Source organism: Salmo salar, chromosome 18 (assembly GCF_965601325.2).
Source record: "Salmo salar chromosome 18, fSalSal1, whole genome shotgun sequence".
In the NCBI taxonomy this organism is placed as follows: domain Eukaryota; kingdom Metazoa; phylum Chordata; class Actinopteri; order Salmoniformes; family Salmonidae; genus Salmo; species Salmo salar.
In genome coordinates this window covers 10,189,537-10,211,381 of record NC_138308.1, presented here as the reverse complement: position 1 = coordinate 10,211,381, position 21,845 = coordinate 10,189,537, and the positions used below count along the sequence as shown (strand labels likewise).

The 21,845-nt window shown below is 42.7% G+C and overlaps 1 protein-coding gene across 2 annotated transcripts in view; it reads right to left on the bottom strand.

Moving 5' to 3' along the window:
- hs3st1l1 (heparan sulfate (glucosamine) 3-O-sulfotransferase 1-like1) overlaps positions 1 to 21,180 on the bottom strand; it is a 34,840-nt gene extending 13,660 nt beyond the window's left edge. For both annotated transcript variants that reach the window (XM_014154190.2, XM_014154187.2), the window contains exon 1: positions 20,894 to 21,180. The gene's annotated coding sequence lies outside the window, so the exon portion shown is untranslated. The remainder of the gene's footprint in view (positions 1 to 20,893) is intronic.
- Between the last annotated feature and the right edge of the window lie 665 nt (positions 21,181 to 21,845).

Below are 21,845 nucleotides of genomic sequence, written 5' to 3'. Positions count from 1 at the left end.
GATCCAGCTCCGTAAAGTGGTGATTAATCAATCTTCAATCTGATGTACAGAAGTGCTTGTCCGTCATATTAAATTATACTAGAAACTTTGATCAAATAATGTAAAAAAGAACACAAATATAAACAGACTGAATGCAAAGTTAGCAACAGGGCGACCATCGTCGGCACCATCTTGACAATGAACTCAACATTGTGTGAAACCTGGCTTGCCAGACTAGCAGTAGTTCAGAGTAACCCAATAATCGATGCAAGCTTTGCTTCAACTCAAACCCACAAGCACACCAACAACAAAACTTGATCCCAGTCTTCAAACAACCAGCGTCCCAAGATGTCCTTCTCTCGATGAAGATGGTACCCCACACACAGAAATATAATCTTTTCATTCTATTTATAAAGGCACCACTTATGACAGACTTCCCACATCTCCACTCCATATGCTGATTTTTGAATGACAATAAGCAGGGTGAAGGAAGAAAAATCTCTTTGTTTTGGCTGAAATTGGGGAGCTGTTGGCAGCACTAGCTGGGAGAAAAGCGAGGAGCGCTAGCTATTAGGTTATTTCCGTAGCGCGTAAGTAAGGCGACGACCTAATCCGCACCCACGTCAGCCGAGGCATTCATTATGTGCTGCTGGTAAACTGCCATTAACTGGTACAGACACACATGCCCTCAGCGCAGACACTAATTGTGGTGTTTTAACTCTAATCTTGTGTTCTCTCTCGTTAAGTCTATGGTGGAGTGGAGCTCTTTCGTTCATTTAACTGCAGTCAGCTTGATTGTTGAGAGCAGCATCTCCCAATTAGACACCCGTCTGCCCACCGCCATCTGCAGCATTTATGGCTGGAACTCCGTGTGTATGTACATGCATGTGCGTGCCTGTAACAGAGTGCTCCCTGTGGACCATGATACATCCAAATGTCAGAATGCAAATGGGGATAGCCTACAACACTTTAATACGTAAAGTATTTCCAATGAGTTTGCCACTAGCAAGTACTGACCTTTTGTGTATTTGTGAAATGACTAGATACCCTGGCAGCCGTGGTGTAAAGTACTTAAGTAGTACTTGAAAGTATTTTTTACTGAAGTTGTTTTTTTGGGGGTATGTATATTTTACATTCCTAAAGAAAATAATGTACTTTTTATTCCATACATTTTCCTTGACACCCAAAAGTTCTTGTTACATTTTGAATGCTTAGCAGGACAGGAAAAATATCCAATTCACACACTTTTTGAGAGAACATCCCTGTTCATCTCTACTGCCTCTGATCTGGCGGACTCACTAAACAAAAATGCTTTGTTTGTAAATTATGTCTGAGTGCTAGAGTGTGCCCCTGGCTATCTGTACATTTAAAAAACTCAAATTGTACCATCTGGTTTGCTTACTGTAAGGATTTTTTAAAATTATTTATACTTTTACTTCTGATACTTAAGTATATTAGAGCAATTGCATTTACTTTTTATACTTAAGTATATTTAAAATCAAATGCTTTTAGACTTTTACTTATGTAGTATTTTACTGGGTGACTGACTCGAGTAATTTTCTATTAAAAAAAGGTATCTTTACTTTTACTCAAGTATGACAATTGAGTACTTTTTCCTTCACTGACTGGCAGCCAATAAACATCCCTCACTCTGAAACAGTGGAGATATATGATAAACAGACATGGAAATGGGTGACCGGTCTACCCAGAGCCATATATTTATCTTACATGGCTCTGGGTCTTACCCTTCTTCAGCTTGAATATATGCATGCTTTACCATATAAAGTATTCACACCATTTTACTTTTTCCACATTTTGCTGTGTTACAAAGTGGGATTTGTCATTATTTGTCAAAGATCTACACAAAATACTCTGTCAAAGTGGAAGGCAAATTCTAACATTTGTAAAAAATAAAATAAAAAAATAAATACTATTATCTTGATTATAGAAGTATTCAACCCCGAGTGAATAAATATTATAATCACCTTTGGCAGGGATTACAGATGTGAGTCTTTCTGGGTAAGTCTAAGTGCTTTCCTCACCCGGACTGTGCAACATTTGCCCATTATTCTTTCAAAAATTCTGTCAAATTGGTTGTTGACCATTGCTTAACAAACATTTTCAAGTCTTGCCATAGATTTCCAAGCAGATTTAAGTCAAAACATCATCTTCTTGGTAAGCAACTCCAGTGTACTATAGATTAGGCCTTGTGTTTTAGCTTATTGTTCTGCTGAATGGTAAATTCAGATATCTCCCAGTGTCTGGTGGAAAGCAGATTTTGCCTGTGCTTAGCTCCATAGTTTCTTTTTTGACCTGAAAAATTCCCCAGTCCTTAACAACTACAAGTATAACCATAACATGATACCGCCACCACCATGCTTGAAAATATGGAGAGTGGTACTCTGTAATGTGTCGTGTTGGATTTTGCGAGTAATTGAAAAACATCCCTGGTCTTTGTGGTTGAATTTCACTTCGCGACTGAGGGACCTCACAGATAATTGTATGTGTGGGGTACAGAGATGAGGTAGTCATTCAAAAATCATGTCAGAAACACTTACTGTGCACAGAGTGCACACAGTCCATGCAACCAATTATGGCACTTGTTAAGCACATTTTTACTCCTGAACTAATTTAGGCTTGCTATAACAATGGGATTGAATACTTATTGACTGAAGACATTTCAGCGTTTCATTTTGAATAAAATTTGTAAACATTTCTAAAAACAAAATTCCACTTTCACATTATGGGGTATTGTGTATAGGCCAGTGAGACAAATCTCAATTTAATCCATTTTAAAATTCAGGTTGTAACAACAACATTTGGAAAAAATTCAAGGGGTGTGAGTGAATACTTTCTGTAGGCACTGCACATACACCCAGAGTTGCTTTGACATTTGTCAATGTCTGACGATTTACTTTGGGCATCAACTGACATCGATTCCCTAGAGGCATTCTGGCAGACAAAACAGGCCGACTTACTCATCACCCCAGAATGAACGGAGAGCGCTAATCAGAACCTACACTGAGTCACTCAGGGAAGCAGTCTACAGTCGGTCAGATAGTGACACTGAGAAAGGCTCCAATCAGAGAGTGGACAGATGAGATTCATGCTATCTGCCAGTTCTGATTAAACAGCTAAGTAAGACAGAGACACAAGCATGTGCACACAGAGACAAGGACACACGCATGCATACAGACAAAGTCAGTTACAAGCATGTGAACACAAACGCATTCTCGCATCATGCATCTTTAAGTCGTTGCAAAAGAGTCTGAGCTCTGTTTTGAGGTTTCTCGTAAAGTAATTGGTCAATAGTTCTTCTAAAAGTGAATACAAATCCGAGTCGGCGACATCCACGCTCTCTCCCTACTTAATTAAAACAAATTCACTTCTGCTTTCTCTTTCCCCTGTTCATTCTCTAGAAGGCTGAGCCAGGCTCTATCTCCAGACCTCCCACAAGCTGCAATACACACATACATTATGGATTAATTACTTCATCAAATAAAAAGCAGGGCATCTTGTGATAAACTGCAGGGATACTTTTCATCGTTGATGAGGCCTATCTGATGAATAGTTTAATGAGGGAACTATAGCAGGGCCTGTTTAGTGCTGACAAAGTTCTCACAGCAGCGGGAAAAATGCAGAAAAGAGTAAGACCGATCGGAGATTCACATAATCACATAGCGAATGCGTTTAGTTTATCGCCAGTCCATTTGTTTATCCTCCATTCAACCCACTCTGTTCACAATCTGCGCAGAGCAAGAGTATGTACATGATTTAGGATCAGTTTAGCCTTTTATATCATAATGTACACTGAGTGTACAAAACTACTCTTTCCATGACAGACTGAACAGGTGAATCCAGCTGAAAGCTATGATCCTTTATTGATGTCACCTGTTGAAACCACATCAACGGGGGAGACAGGTTAAATAAATAATTTGAAGCCTTGAGACACGGGTTGTGTACGTGTGCCATTCAGAGGGCGAATGAGCAAAACAAACAAATGTAAGTGCTTTTGAACAGGATATGGGACCAGGTGCCAGGCTTTGAGTGTCAAGAACTACAACGGTACTGTTTTTTTCCCTCCACACTCAACAGTTTCTCATGTGTATCAAGAATGGTCCACCACCCAAAGGACATCCAGCCAACTTGACAACTGTGGGGAGCATTGGAGTCCACATGGGCCTGCATCCCTGTTCCGATGGAAAAAGTGGGTGCAACTCAATATTAGAAAGGTGTTCCTAATGTTGTGTGTACACAGTGTATACAATTATATGGACAGGTGGGAACCTGATCCTAGATAAGCATTCCTACTGTGAGATGCTTTGTGGATATGGGCCCAGTTACCCCGTCCATATATTCTTACTCATTAGGATCTAAATGAAAAACGTATCCTAAATCTTTACTCCTACTTTGAAAAGCTTTATGAATACAGGCCCGGAACTCTCCAACTCTATGGATGTCCTGGTGTTGCTTCTTTCTCAAAACAGCTTGCATGTACCCTCCAGAGATGTAGGCCTACCAAATCCTACAGAGGGGTAACCAGTAATTGCAGACAGAGTTAACTTCTGATCTTCTACAAATCTACAGCTGGTATATGTCATGTTCTCCACATATTGGACTCTGTTCCCTGTTCTGGCACAATGGTGTCCTATTGGAAGACGCACAGTGTGGTCCCGCCAGCATTTTCATCACGACAAATATGTACTTATCAGGCACTGCAGACAAGACATTTCTTGGGTTTGGAGCTGGCCCTTCTGTGATCCAATACTGAGTGCCAAGCACTGGAGCGCTTCGACTGCTGATGCAGCTGGGAACTCATTCTAATAATAATCCATTGGATCCAAAGCATTTCCCAGTTTCCCACAGTGTTGGGTATCTACTGCAGTGTGTGCTATCTGTAAACCATTCTAGCTGAGACTGAGATATGCAGATCATAAGTGGTATGGATCGGTATTGACAGACCTGGAAGCACATTTGCACACAGTGAGTGACCTTGATCTCATACAAAACACAATGTTCACATGAGACGATCCCAGTGTTGAGTTCTCAGATAACCAGAAGTTGTTGCACTACATGCATGCATGCTGCCTATTGATTGTAACCTAAAATCACACGGCTCTGATGTAGGTCAAGATGGCGGAGAAAAATAAATAAATACATGAATCAGCACAACATGCTTTCATGTTCGCTGTCATGCTTTGAATGCATAGGCATACTTCTCATAATTGTCTGTCTGTGCATAACGTATGCGTTTTGTTCAGCTGCCATCTGAGCACACTTTGTATCCCTTTGGATACAAACGAAACTGTCCCTGTGCTAAACTTCCAGCGGCATCCTTGTAATTTCCCACTATTAAGCGGAATAGATTGGAGGGGACATGTTTATCTATAATGATCATCTCTAGCTCCATTTCCCTGCATCCCAGCTCTGGCTCTGAAGCAGAGGAGAGGAGTGGTACAGAGAGCTGATTGGGCTGACGCAAGCAGCATCCGAGCTTCACCTGGTAGTCGTGGTAGCAAGCTGGGCTCCACCATTAGATTATTACCAGCATGCCCTTCCCCGGTGACGCTGTACCCCCAGTTCCCGTCTCTACAGCTGTCTGCCAGCCATTTTAAGGGCGATTTTGGGAGCGTGAAAAACAATCTAGCACTTCACTTAGAGGGTGTCTATGTTATCAGTTAAAAAAAAAAAGGGTGAATGTGTGAAAATACATGGTAATTATTTCTGACTCAAAGTACATTTAATACCCAAGAGGGAAATAGCTAGTGATTCTGTTTGTATAGCTTTTACTGTCTGACAGAATGAGGTTATGACTGTGTAGTCAGGAATTGTTTGGGCGGGTTCTCTTTTACAATATCAGTGTTGTAGCTCTGGCCTAATAGACAACCACCAAGTCCATGTCAGTTATCCAAGCGCCAAAACTCTCACGTTCCTCTGTATGCTATTTGACCAACCCAAAGAAATATATTTCCAAAACATACACACGTCCATCAGCATTTTGTTTCAGAGCAGTCCGAAAGTCATCATCTGTAAACTTGACCATAAAAGTACATGTCGAGACAAAAGTCCCCCCCCCCCCCCAGAGTCAAATTTTAAATCAGGTCACAAGTCTTTTTTGACACGCCTTATCATAACTGTAACGACTTATCGTCCTAACCTTTCTCTGTCACTTTCATCCGTGGCCTCTTGTTCTGCGCTTCCTATGAATAAGTCATCAGGGCCTTTGGCTTATTGCTCATGGTTCTGCCGCCTCCGTGGCCCTGTAAACCAACTGAAGTGTTTATGGGAGATAAGAGGCGGTGGAGGTTGCACACCCAATAACAGCTTTTATCATCCCACGTTCTGCAGCGATATACATTCAACAAGAGAGCCCATACTGAAGACGAATCCTTTAATTAGAGAAGTTTGTGGACCCAACATCAGAGGCGTAATGGGTGGGGGGGAGGGGGGATAAAAACAGCCATTGAAAAGGGCAGCATCTGCGGGATCTCTCGTTGGCCTTGTCTGGCGCTGTGCTGTGTCTGCCGGCGTCGATGGAGAGATAGGAGCCCAGTAACCTCAAAGCAATATCTGTAAAAAAAAAAAATCATTTTTGGAGAAGCATTGTAAGCTTTTCTGCAACGCTTGAATGCCACGGGTTGTCTAGACTATTTAGAATAGATTTGTTCAGTTCATTGATTTTCTTGAGCTTTATCTGTGCAAGTCATGTCTACATTATCGGTTGAATTACTGCCAAAGGCATTCATTTACTCTGCTCAGCTTTCACATAAGTCTAACACTACCCATGGAGCAGAAAAGGTTTACCAATATTATTATTATTTTAAAAAAAAATTTTTTCAAAGGAACGCATGTTCAAGGTTACTCTTGACATGAATGTGCCTTATTGGTCATGGTGACCATACGGAGGGAAACCGATGAAATGACAACAAATCCCGTCGCAATTACTCCGATTTTGAGCGCACAAACACATCTACCAAGCCTTAGATTACATAGACAATGGTCATCGCCATACTTGGACCAGACAGACAGACTCCAAAACCCTGAATATAAAAATCACCTAGCACAAAACATCCTCTACTTCTAGCCAGTGCACACCACGTCGTCCCTCTTGACATCCTATGATACTTAACCTTTGACAATATTCAACAGCACATTTTAAAAGGTTAGCATCATAAGGCCATTCTGTTCCTACTCCATAAAAATGTTTCCTTTCAGACCTCTGAATAGGAAGTAGTTGAAGATTTAATTAGCCAAGCAGACATGTGCCAAAATACTCAGATAATGACTGGCGCTCCTATTCCCAGTCATCTGAATAATCATTGGTGAAAAAAAATTGAATTAATTACTCACTCTCCCAGACTGAGGAAGAGCGATTGTGGCCTCGATTGCATAATTTACCAAACTCCATAATTATCTCCACTCCAAAGTGAATATGTAGTAGTCAAGAGGACTCGCATACAGTTTGTTTGTCCCTTTGACTGTTCAAAGCATGATTATCGCCTGTAGAAGACTACATAACCAAAAAAAACATGTTATGAGGGATTAATTGGCTTTGATTTTCACATAACCATCCCCCCAAAAAAAATTTATACACCTACAGTATATGAGTAAATCGTCAAGTAGCCATATGCCCCATATAACAGCCCAATGTTCAAACAAGCTCAGATATAGCATCACAGTTTCCTATTGTTTTAGACCTGTGATACTATATCTGAGCTTGGACAGTAATAGCCTAGTGGGAACTGGGGAAAAGGGATCATGCGATCCTCTTCTTCCTTGAATCTCCTATAAACCCCAAATGAACCATTCCGCATCACAAGCAAGCGCCAAAGCTCTATTGATATTTAACAAAGATTAGCTTTAAATTGATGATTAACCTTTGTAATCCTATGTGCACAGTGAGAACAGCTCCACTTGTCTCTTGCAAGAGCCACATTAAAGAGCTGCAATATTGTTCGGGGAAAATTGAGTCTCAGCAAGCAAATGAGGCAGCAGCGTTATCTGTAAAATGGCGTTCCAGCGGATAATGAAGACGAATCTCCAGAATGGAGAGTTCTCTCATAATGAATCACAACAGAATCATTTCTCTCTCGCATTGGGGCATCTATTAATAAAAAGGTCTACGTCCAATACATCCCATGACAATATTGCGGCCCTTATCTCACCAGGGAGCAGAATTAACATCAGGGAATGAACGCCTGCCATTTCTTATGCGGCTGGATTAAGGACTAATCGGACATTAAATGAGTCATTTCTTCATATTTAACTCAGACTGGGGGAGGTAATGGTTTAATTTGCCGGGCAATGAATGTACCCTGTGGATTTTTGCTTTGCATTCAATCACAGTCTTCTGCCTACCACTGCTACGTTGTGTATATCTGCTCCCTCTCGTATACAATTTACTGGAGAGCATCCTGTATACACTTCTGCAATGATCAAATATAGCACAAGTGGTGGGGAGAAAAAGGCATAGCTCAAGGCTAAAGACGGAGACGTCCATACAGACCCAAAGCAACGGACTTGAATCTTTCAGGTCCACGGGAAGCACCAAGTCAAGATTTGTTAGACTGTCACTCTGGCAAAGGGTAGACCGTTTTAAAGCCACACAGATACTTCACAGGATACTTTTCATAACCTGTGTACCTCACTGGTATCAACAGGTATCTCTTTAGATGCCTCTGCCTTGGGCCCATCCTGACCGCCTTGTGTGCCCATGACCCTTTAACCCCTCTGGTACCACCCAGCCTAGTACTCAAAACAATCTCCATACAAGTTGAATTACCCACACATTTTTATATACGAGGCCTTTATACAGATTCATTTTCCTATTTGGCTTCAGCGATATCATTGTCCTGCTTCTTTCTGCCCCTATCCCAATGGCACCGTGTCACTGTCACTAGCCCATACTGCACCACAATATGGAGTTCAATGGCAGGGCACAAACACTGAACTACAAGCCATTCATAAGAGCACAGCATGCATGTGGCTTGCCCTGAAGTTGATTGACCTTTTCACCTACATAAACCTCAGTGCTTATAAATAGCAAGTTTCAGTCCAGCTCAATTTCTTTTGCTCATTACAAATGTCAAATGCCACTCCTGGTGCCATGTGAGAACCAGTAGAGTTGACTGGTTGACATTGACCTTTTGCTATAATTTGTTGTTCTTTTAAAATGATATTAAGTGCCAACAAAACCCCCTAAAACTTTTGATAAAAGCCCCTGCTGAATTACAAAGCTACCTCCGATTTCATTTAAGAAATGATTGACAACAGCTTGATCTTCACCTAACAGTTGCTATGACTACACCTCACACATGCATAATATGTGCATAAAGTGGCCCCTAAACGGTGTCCCTCCTAAATCACCTTGTCAAGGCGCCCAGACAAATGAATTCCCTTATCTTAAAATACATTTTAGAAATGCCTCTGTGCTGAGCCTCAGTCAATTAAACATATTTAAATTAAAATAAATTATAATAGTAAATTATTTCTTAAAATATCCTGGAGGCCAAGAGTCAGAATATTGGCATACTTTATAAACATGAGAAGAAAGAAATATACTGCTCAAAAAAATAAAGGGAACACTTAAACAACACAATGTAACCAAGTCAATCACACTTCTGTGAAATCAAACTGTCCACTTAGGAAGCAACACTGATTGACGATAAATTTCACATGCTGTTGTGCAAATGGAATAGACAACAGGTGGAAATTATAGGCAATTAGCAAGACACCCCCAATAAGGAGTGGTTCTGCAGGTGGTGACCACAGACCACTTTTCAGTTCCTATGCTTCCTGGCTGATGTTTTGGTCACTTTTGAATGCTGGCGGTGCTTTCACTCTAGTGGTAGCATGAGACGGAGTCTACAACCCACACAAGTGGCTCAGGTAGTGCAGCTCATCCAGGATGGCACATCAATGCGAGCTGTGGCAAGAAGGTTTGCTGTGTCTGTCAGCGTAGTGTCCAGAGCATGGAGGCGCTACCAGGACACAGGCCAGTACATCAGGAGACGTGGAGGTGGTCGTAGGAGGGCAACAACCCAGCAGCAGGACCGCTACCTCCGCCTTTGTGCAAGGAGGAGCAGGAGGAGCACTGCCAGAGCCCTGCAAAATGACCTCCAGCAGGCCACAAATGTGCATGTGTCTGCTCAAACGGTCAGAAACAGACTCCATGAGGGTGGTATGAGGGCCTGACGTCCACAGGTGGGGGTTGTGCTTACAGCCCAACACCGTGCAGGACGTTTGGCATTTGCCAGAGAACACCAAGATTGGCAAATTCGCCACTGGCGCCCTGTGCTCTTCACAGATGAAAGCAGGTTCACACTGAGCACATGTGACAGACGTGACAGAGTCTGGAGACGCCGTGGAGAACGTTCTGCTGCCTGCAACATCCTCCAGCATGACCGGTTTGGCGGTGGATCAGTCATGGTGTGGGGTGGCATTTCTTTGGGGGGCCGCACAGCCCTCCATGTGCTCGCCAGAGGTAGCCTGACTGCCATTAGGTACCGAGATGAGATCCTCAGACCCCTTGTGAGACCATATGCTGGTGCGGTTGGCCCTGGGTTTCTCCTAATGCAAGACAATGCTAGACCTCATGTGGCTGGAGTGTGTCAGCAGTTCCTGCAAGAGGAAGGCATTGATGCTATGGACTGGCCCGCCCGTTCCCCAGACCTTAATCCAATTGAGCACATCTGGGACATCATGTCTCGCTCCATCCACCAACGCCACGTTGCACCACAGACTGTCCAGGAGTTGGTGGATGCTTTAGTCCAGGTCTGGGAGGAGATCCCTCAGGAGACCATCTGCCACCTCATCAGGAGCATGCCCAGGCATTGTAGGGAGGTCATACAGGCACGTGGAGGCCACACACACTACTGAGCCTCATTTTGACTTGTTTTAAGGACATTACATCAAAGTTGGATCAGCCTGTAGTGTGGTTTTCCACTTTAATTTTGAGTGTGACTCCAAATCCAGACCTCCATGGGTTGATAAATTGGATTTCCATTGATTATTTTTGTGTGATTTTGTTGTCAGCACATTCAACTATCTAAAGAAAAACGTATTTAATAAGATTATTTCTTTCATTCAGATCTAGGATGTGTTGTTTAAGTGTTCCCTTTATTTTTTTGAGCAGTATATTTACAAATGAACAAACTTACAGCATCCATCACAAGGGTAAAATATGTCTGGTGTCTATTCTAACACACCCACTTCATGAACAAATAACATTGACACATAAGACCTGAACTCTGCCGAAATCCAAACACCCACCCCCCCTCTCAAAACTCGATCTCTCCCCTAATGTGGCAGAAATGACATGGCCCGGCTGCAACATGAAAAAGCCTGTATGCTACACAATACCCAGTAATGAGGGATCTGCTTGACATGTACCTACTCATCTGACAGAGGAGATAGGGAGGGAACAAAAGGTAATGAATAAATTAGCTGCCAGTCATCAACAAGGGGAATGATAAATCTACTTCATAACACATGGAAATGATGGCATCTGCCGATCTCAGAATCCCTGATGAAAAAAATTACCCATAAAATACATTCTGAATTAGATGTCAGAGCCTCTTCCCCATCTACTGCGTCCTCACCCACTCCCTCCCTCTATCCCTTTATCCCATTATTCCAAAATGACAGCAAATTGAGCAGAACAAAGCCCATCGTCTGGTAGCATGGATTGTAGAATGTATCTAGGAAACCTCATCAAAATCCATGTGCCTTTAATAAGGCTTTCCTCAGGCAAGACTTCAGACTCTGGGCTTTTGATGCAACAGCATCGCGACTCCAGAGCAACAAGAGACGAAAGACAGCGACAGTATCAATACTGCTTTTTCATATGGTGTTTCCTGGTTACTGGTGCGAAGGCAGGCAAGCCGGCAGAGTGGGATCAGGCAAAGTGGGATCAGCCAGGGAGATATAGACTAAGTAGCAATACGCTCCACGCAACCCTGCCGTACTCATGAATAATGGAATTCTGTACAAATATGCAAATCTGGGCATTAGCCTAGTTATACCCCTGTACTGTAACTTACAGTGACTTATCTATTATGTATGAGCCCCCTATTGGAAGGAGGAAAGAAGGCCTGACAGCTAACTTCATGGTCTCCACAGTCACTAGCTAACCCGCGTCACAAAAAGGGACAGAATAGCAGGGGAAGTGGCTACATGCTACGGTTACGCAGCACTAGATCGCCGAAGACGTAAACAATTAGCATTGGGTTCCACCACCACACCAAATTGCCATGCTACTTAAAACAATTACATAGGTAGGATTTGGAAGCCTATAAAATAGCGGGAATGAGCATGAAGTTGTCGCTAATCCCCTGATTCTTCTCAAAGGCTGATATGAAGTGTTGATCAGTAAGAAGTACACAGGGGATGGAAATGAAGGTTCTACAGGCAGGCAGGAAAATAGGCCACTGCACTGTATAACATTGCCATCATAATGTAAGCCTATGATGAACACTCCCCGTTGAATATAGTCCTACAATGATATGGTAATCATCAACAAGTACCCACCAGTAGTACAGGTTGTTACTGGGCCCGTGAGAGGTTGAAATCCACAGGCCACATGAGGCTACTGCCACGTTCAGCACAGGCCAGAAGCACAATGAATGAGCCACCATGGTTCTACGATGAGCAACATAATCATTGGCGTCAATCGAAGTCAATTGTTGGAGGACATACGACTGCTCAGATTTGAAAGAGAACCTGACATACAATACCTGTCCTCCCACCATGGCAACAGAACAGGCCACAACCCCAGCCTCATATCCCTCCAGCATTCAAATATCCCTAAATAGTCAAATCAGGAAGATAGGCCTGCTTTTAACTGGAGAATAATAACTCCAGATATTATGGTTTGGAGATTGAATCTAGCACACATTACTGTTGAAAAACACTGTTGATTTCATGATAGATACTCCACTTCCTGAGGGAGAATACAAAACATTTTCTCCCATACATTTTTAGGGAATACATTTACATGTTTAAAAAAAATAACTGTGCCATTCCTTCCACTGGTACAGTTATTATTTTAATTCAGCGCAAACAACCTCATTTAATATTAATACCAATCTTGTTGTATTTTATTGGTGTTGAAGAAAACTTGAAAAATATAATTTAGATCCAGTGAAATTTAATACAGTAACATGGAATACATCAAATGAAACCCTGGGGTTAATTTTAGTACACCAGAGATGCTTTCGCTCAAAATCTCCCCCCCCGTTCTCTGCAGTGCTGGATATTTGGTAGGAGTAGCTACTCCACTGCCTTATTTTGTCATCGCTTGCTTCTGCATTAGTCAAGTCTCTGTAGACTGCATTTGGCCAAACGTGTTAATGTGACATCCTGACACTGTGGGGTTTAGAATGTCCCTCATGTGTCGGTAGGCTGGATCACACCAACATCCTGTTTTTAATAACCGAATTCCAAATAGACCCTAGCCCATCCCCTAGGCACTCCCGTAGATCTAAAAGAATTGGATAGGTGTAAGCAACAAGAGTGCCTAGGGGTCCATTTGGAATTCAGCATCTGAATCAGTCACCCTCAAGCTATTCTCCGTACTAACCCATCCCCAATTCCCTTTGCTCTCTGCTTACCCCTGCATGCCCCGTCCTTGGCTGCTATAGAAAAAAAGAAAGCAAACAAACAAACGTGACAATGATTCTGCTGCAGACAAACAATGAACCATTCATGGTAATCAGTGAAGTACGAAAATAACGAGCTGAGCCCTACCCTCCATCCTGAGTGGTTGTCCATGAGGCGAAGCCTTGTCTTCTCGGACCTGCTGAAGTTCAGTGTGCTACTAACAACCCGCTCGCAATGGTTCCATTACAATACCTTGTGGGTTATGCTTCAGCCACAAGCTAGAACTGTTCTTGCAATGGACAATGTCTTCTTTAGGAATACAGGCAGTCTAACCAGCGATCTAAACTTGATTAAGCATGGTGGAATTACTGACAAGGCATGCAGGGCACATACCTTGGGTCCCGGACCTCCAGGGTACCCCCATTGATTTCGTTATTCCCGCTCACTCAGATATCATATTAAACATGGCATAAGTCATGTAAAAAATTTGTAAAATCGCAGGAAATTAGCATAAACAAATTGATGCATCTCCACCCCATAGCAAAATGAGTAGAATTGCATGAGACTAGTTAAAAAAAATTGCTAAACAAATTATTCTGCACATCAAGGGGGGAAAAAAAACATGTAGAATTGCAGCAAACTTGCTTTAAAAACAGCAACATTTTCAACGCACAATGGCAAAATGTTTAGAATAGCAGGAATTGAACTGAAACTAAAAATAATTAAATCGCCGCCATCAAGGGGGTGGGGGTCACTAAAATGTTACCGCTAAGTGCCCCCCAAAAGGCTAGGGCCCTGCATACAGGACTGGACGCCAGATTTGTATCATCTGGCTGATGCGTTTAATCTTACACAGAAGACGTAAAAAAAAGGTATTTTATCTTTCCAAAATCAAGCTGCATTCATTAGTCTACACCACCCACACTATTCTAATTACAGGCGAATGAGACAACCCATGGCAATCATGAATTAGCCTACACCCCTGTCATAAGTGATATAGGAAGCTCCTGGCTCATCTTAAAGGAAAACTCGACACAAACTATATTTTGGTTTACAGTCACTAAATGTTTTGCATGTCAGCAGAATAACTGATGGAGTGCAATCTCTCGTTGAAGCCCCCTCAACCAACCACCTAGAGAAATATTATGGTAATGTCCCCCAAGTCCCAATATTCATGAAGTGAAATAGACAGCAGGAACGGTGCTCTCACACAGGGTAATAAAGTTGATGGAAAGATCACACCACCGCCGTAAACTCAGCACACATCCGCACAGGTGCACTCACGCCCTTCTGAGCGCACAGCCTATTGTTCTCGTGAAATCCATTCCTAGTTTGCACGACTCTCACTCCAGTTTCATCAATCAGCAAGGCTTACATATTATGTTAAAATATAGGAACTGTGGACGCTACTGCCCCAGCAAAAGATGTACTGTTATGGCGTGTAGGGTAGCCTAGCACAATCCTTTAACATCTATGGCCATTGTATGTTATGTTCAGAGTAAAACTGGCTCTGGCAGCCAAAACACCCAAATACTCCCATCTAAACATGAATGAATTCTCAATTGTGATATGGTTCTAGAAACACAAAGCTCTCTACTTTCATAACACATCAGAATCATTTTAGAAGTCATAACAGAATTATCGACAGCGAGAATGAATGGTGCTAGTCAAGGAACTATTGAAGCCTGGACAAATATATTTGACTCTCAATAATAAGCCCAGCTAAAGCACAACACGTACAAATAAAACAAACAATCTATACAGCACCAGTCTAAAGTATGGACTCACCTACTCCTTCCAGAATTATTCATTATATTGCAGAATAATAGTGAAGACGTCAAAATGATAAAATAACACATATGGAATCATATTGTAACAAAAAAAAAAAGTTTAACAAATCAAAATATATTGTAGATTCTTCAAAGTAGCCACCCTTTGCCTTGATGACAGCTTTGCACACTCTTGGCATTCTCTCAACCAGCTTCATGGGGAATGCTTTTCCAACAGTCTTGAAGGAGTTCCCATTTACGCTGAGCACTCGTTGGCTGCTTTTCCTTCACTCTGCAGTCCAACTCATCCCAAACCATCTCAATTGGGTTGAGGTCGGGTGACTGTGGAGGCCAGGTTATCTGAGGCATCACTCTCCTTCTTGGTCAAATAGCCCATACACAGCCTGAAGGTGTGTTTTGGGTCATTGTCCTGTTGGAGAAAAAAAAATGATAGTGGGACTAAGTGTAACGGTGTAGGTTCCGTCCCTCTCTTCACCCCAACCCGGGCTCGAACCAGGGACCCTTGCACACATCAACAACTGACACCCCACGAAGCATCGTTACCCATCGCGCCACAAAAGCCGCGGCCCTTGCAACGCAAGGGGAAACCCTACTTCAAGTCTCAGAGCGAGTGACGTCACTGATTGAAATGTTATTAGCGCGCACCACCGCTAACTAACCATTTCACATCGGTTACATGAGCACAAACCAGATGAGATGGCATATCGCTGCAGAATGCAGCGCTAGCCATGCTGGTTAAGTGTGCCTTGAATTCTAAATAAATCACAGACAGTGTCACCAGCGAAGCACCCACAAACCATCACACATTCACGGTGGGAACTGCACATGCAGAAATCTTCCGTTCACCTACTCTGCGTCTCACAAAGACATGGCGGTTGGAACGAAAAATCACAGATCTTCACCGGTCTAATGTCCATTGCTCGTGTTTCTTGGCCCAAGCCAGTCTCTTATTATTATTGGTGTCCTTTAGTAGTGGTTTCCTTGCAGCAATTCGACCATGAAGGCCTGAGTCACACAGTCTCCTCTGAACAGTTGATGTTGAGATGTGTCTGTTACTTGAACTCTGTGAAACATTTATTTGGGATGCAATTTCTGAGGCTGGTAACTCAAATTTATCCTCTGCAGCAGAGGTAACTCTGGGTCTTCCTTTCCTGTGGAGGTCCTCATTAGAGCCAGTTTCATCATAGCGCTTGATGCTTTTTGTAACTGCACTTCAAACTTGACATTTTCCATATTGAAGCACCTTCATGTCTTAATGTCGTCTTAGCTTATTTGAGCTGTTCTTGCCATAATATGGACTTGGTCTTTTAACAAATAGGGCTATCTTCTGTATACCACTATTATTTTGTCACAACACAACTGATTGGCTCAAATGCATTAAGGAAAGAAATTTAACAAATGTACTTTTAACAAGGCACACCTGTTAATTGAAATGCATTCCAGGTGACTACCTCATGAAGCTGGTTGAGAGATTGCCAAGAGTGTGCAAAGCTGTCATCAAGGCAAAGGGTGGCTACTTTGAAGAATCTCAAACATAACTTTTTTGGTTACTACATGATTCCATGTGTGTTATTTCATAGTTTTGATGTCTTCACTATTATTCTACAATGTAAAAAATAAAAATAAAGAAAAACCCAGGGGATGAATAGGTGTGTCCAAACTTTTGACTGGTACTGTATATACAAACAATATACATCTCACACACACACATCCAAAAGTATGTGGACAACACTTCAAATTAGTGGATTCGGCTACACCGTTGCCGACACCGTTGCTGACAGGTGTACAAAATCGAGCACACCGCCATGCAATCTCCATAGACAAACTCAGGACTAGAATGACCCATACATAAGATTTCAGTGACTTTCAACATGGCACCATCATAGGATGCCACCTTCCCAACAAGTCAGTTCGTCAAATTTCTACCCTGCTAGCTGCCCCGACCAACTGTAAGTGCTGTTACTGTGAAGTGGAAACTTATAGGAGCAACAATGGCTCAACCGTGAAGTGGTAGGCCACACAAGCTCACAGAATAGGACCGCCGAGGGCTGAAGCCTATAAAAAAAAATACTCTGTCCTCGGTTGCAACACTCACTACAGAGTTTGAAATTGCCTCTGGAAGCAACATCAGCACAAGAACTGTTCGTCGGGAGCTTTACGAAATGGGTTTCCATGCCCGAGCAGCCACACACAAGCCTAAGATCACCATGCACAATACCAATGTTGGCTGGAATGGTGTGAAGCTTGCCACCATTGGAGCAGAGGAAACGCGTTCTCTGGAGTGACCAATCACGCTTCATCATCTGGCAGTCCGACGGACGAATCTGGGTTTGGCAGATGCCAGGAGAACGCTACCAGCCCCAATGCATAGTGCCAACTGTGAAGTTTGGTGGAGGAGGAATTAATGGTCTGGGGCTGTTTTTCATGGTTCGGGCTAGGCCCCTTAACAGCAGGTAGCCTAGTCGTTAGAGCTTTGGGCCAGTAACCGAAAGGTTGCTGGATCAAATCCCCGAGCTGACAAGGTAAAAATCTGTCGTTCTGCCCCGAGCAAGGCAGTTAACCCACTCTTCCCCGGGCGCCGAAGACGTGGATGTCGATGATGGCAGCCCTCCGCACCTCTGATTCAGAGGGGTTGGGATAAATGTGGAAGACAAATTTCAGTTGAAGGTATTCAATTGTACAACTGACATGCTAGACGATTCTGTGCTTCCAACTTTGTGGAAACAGTTTCCTATTTCAGCAGGACAATGCCTCCGTGCACAAAGCAAGATCCGTACAGAATTGGTTTGTCGAGATCGGTGTGGAAGAACTTGACTGGCCTGCACATAGCGCTGACCTCAACCCCATCTTACACCTTTGGGATGAATTGGAACGCCTACTGTGAGCCAGGCCTAATTGCACAACATCAATGCCCGACCTCATGAATGCTTGTGGCTGAAAGGAAGCAAATCCCCACAGCAATGTTCCAACATCTAGTGGAAAGCCTTCCCAGAAGAGGGGAGGCTGTTATAGCAGCAAAGGTGAGAAAAACCCAATATTAATGCCCATGATTTTGGAATGAGATGTTCGATGAGAAGGCGTCCACATACTTCTGGCCATGTAGTGTAAATATATACATACAACAGAAATATAAAACACAACGTGTGAAAGTGCTGGTCCCATGTTTCATGAACTGAAATAACAGATCCCAGAAATGTTACGTGTACAAAAAGCTTATTTCTCATGTTGTGCACAAATTTGTTTACATCCCTGTTAGTGAACACTCTATCCTTTGTCAAGATAATCCATCGACCTGACAGGTATGGCATATCAAGAAGCTGATTAAAGAGCATGATTATTACACTGGTGCACCTTATGCTGGGGACAGTAAAAGGCCACTCTAAAATGTTTTGTCACAACACAATGCCACAGATGTCTCAAGTTGAGGGAGAGTGCAATTGGCATGCTGACTGCAGGAATGTCCACCAGAGCTGCTGCCAGAGAATTGAATGTTAATTTCTCTACCATAAGCCGCCTCTGTCATTTTAGATTTGGCAGTACATCCAACAGGGCTCACAACCGTAGACCACATGTAACCACACTAGCCCAGAACCTCCACATTCGGTTTCTTCACCTGCAGGATTGTCAGAGACCAGCCAACCGGACAGCTGATGAAACTGTGGGTTTGCACAACCGAAGAATTTTTGCACAAACTGTCAGAAACCTTCTCAGGGAAGCGCATCTGCATGCTAGTCGTCCTCAACAGGGTCTTGACCTGAATGCAGTTCGGTGTTGTAACCGACGTCAGCTGGCAAATACTCACCTTCAATGGCCACTGGCACGCTGGGGAAGCGTGCTCTTCACAGATGAAACCCGGTTTCAACTGTACTGGGCAGGTGGCTGACAGCATTTATGGCGTAGTGTGGGTGAGTGGTTTTCTGATGTCAACGTTGTGAACAGAGTGCCCCATGGTGGCGGTGGGGTTATGGTATGGGCAGGCATAAGCTACGGACAACGAACAAAATTGCATTTTATCGATGGCAATTTGAATGCACAGAGATACAGCGACGAGCTCCTGAGGCCCATTGTAGTGCCATTCATCTGCCGCCATCACCTCATGTTTCAGCATGATAATGCAACGCCCCGTGTCACCAGGATGGAAGCTGAAAATGTCCCAGTTCTTCCATGGCCTGCATACTCACTAGACACGTCATTCATTGAACATGTTTGGGATGCTCTTGATCGACATGTACGACACTGTTTTCTAGTTCCTGCCAATATCCAGAAACTTCACACAGCCATTGAAGAGGAGTGGAGCAACATTCTACAGGCCACAATCAACAGCCTGATCAACTCTACGCGAAGCAGATGTGTCGCGCTGCATGAGGCAAATTGTGGTCATGCCAGATACTGATCGACACCCCTACCTTTTTTTGTTTTTAAAGGGTATCTGTGACCAACAGATGGATATTACAAACGCAAAATATACACTCAATGTGCACTGTTTTAACACAGTTGCAGCCAACAGTATATTTCAGTTACAACAGAGCTATATAGCTAATTAGAACAGCTGGGCACCTCTCTTTTCCCAGCCATACTCATGTTACCTTTTGTTTTTAGAAAATTATTTCTCAATGTTATGAAAGTAAAGTTCCAAAGGTTTTCTAAACTGTAATGTAATCTATGATTATTGTGCAGACAGAGCGTTGGGACTGTTGTAGGCTACACATTGGCTGTGCCCTCAGCAATGCTTAAATTGAGAACCCAATAGGCTTTTGGGGTGGAGAGCTGCTGCCCGGGAACGACGACTGATTTATGCAATTAAACCGCAATCATTTGGAATGCTCAATTGCTGACACAGACATGGCCGTTTACCACTTAATGCCCAATTATCAGTGTGGTTACAGCAGCGTCAACGTAAAAACGGATTTGGGGTTTTACAAGTTTAACTCCAATGTTTTTTTGAGACGCAAATGATCTAAAGGCCTCAGTTTATGTCAACATGTATTTAATACAAACACCCTTATCTTATCTAGGAAGCCAATGTCCACTACCAATTATTAAAGTTACACTGTATCCTATATGCACGACTAGATACGTTTAAAATACAATAGCCTAGATTAAAAAAAATATATATAGTTCATGCGCATGAATAATGTAGAGGAGAGTACTTTAATATTAATATAGAATGAATATGTTAATATAGAATAGTAGGTTTGTAAACACGTTATCTATGATAGAAGATCAACATTTCTGGTTTGAATATACTGTAGGTTATGGATCGAATGTCATCCGAATTTTCCAACGAGGAATGATGGTAGATTACAAGAATATGACTACATACTTCCCAACTAACTCGGAAATACATTGAGTTGGAACTACTCATGATTTATCCAAAAACAAGAAGGAATTCTATTTCAGAATGCAATCACAGATCATTCAACCTGCGTCCAAATTCCCGTCGCAAATGAAGAGAGGGATATTAGACTGGAAGGCACGAAAAAAGTAGACTACCCTAGACCTAGTAGACAAACAAATCTAGTTACCTTGCATGAGGTCGGCGATAGTGATGGAATCTCCGAGAGTCATCGGTCTGGCTTGAGTTCAGTCACAGATGAAACCAACGGATTGCACTTTTACACCAGCAGCTGACTACAAGAGCCTAAAACTGTCGTCCTTTCTCTCTCACTGAAATTCACTCGGAGCATCAGCCACTCTCATCACTAATTAATTTGAAGGAAGACATTAGGGAAACTGAGCCCCGTTTTTTTTCAGAGCTTGCTTTGACTCCATCCCTCGAAACAGACATACAAACCCCACTCTATCGGAACGTGGTGAGATTTGTGCGGAGCGCTGCCTGGCGTAGCACTGTGGGAGGAGTCGTGTCAGGTGACCAGGTAAATTGCTGCGGTACTAATTCAAAGGTGCTAGTTTTTAAAAATATATATTTCATAAATGAACCGTTTAGTTTACTATTAGTAGCGCTTAATGTGAACTCATATTATTGTAGGCTACTTAATTATGGGACTCTACAGATTTTAGCTACGTTTTGCACTTCCAATTCAAGTGAATATGCATATTCAATATTTTATTCACTGCAGGTTAGTATGCCGGGAGCATCATTGATCGAATTGCATCTCTGATAAACAAAATGTGATTCTGAGAACAATTTTGAATGACTCATCAAGCATACATTAAGTGCTGAGATGTTGAGGAAATGATTAATCCCTTCTCAGTTGATAGTGAACATGTCTCCTTTGAAAACATCTGTAAACTCGTTCAATAGAGGAGATCCAACAAGCCTCGAGGCTATCGCCTGCTATTATGCAAGCCTTTCCTCTAGTGCAGCGACTTCCAATTTGACAGCACATTCACCATAGACACGGAAGGTGTATGCCACATTCATCTCCGTTCACTATAGTAACTTGAACCTACAAAAAAACATGTGTCATAATAGTTGGCTAGCCCTGCTGCCCCCTCTGAGACAAATAGAGGGCA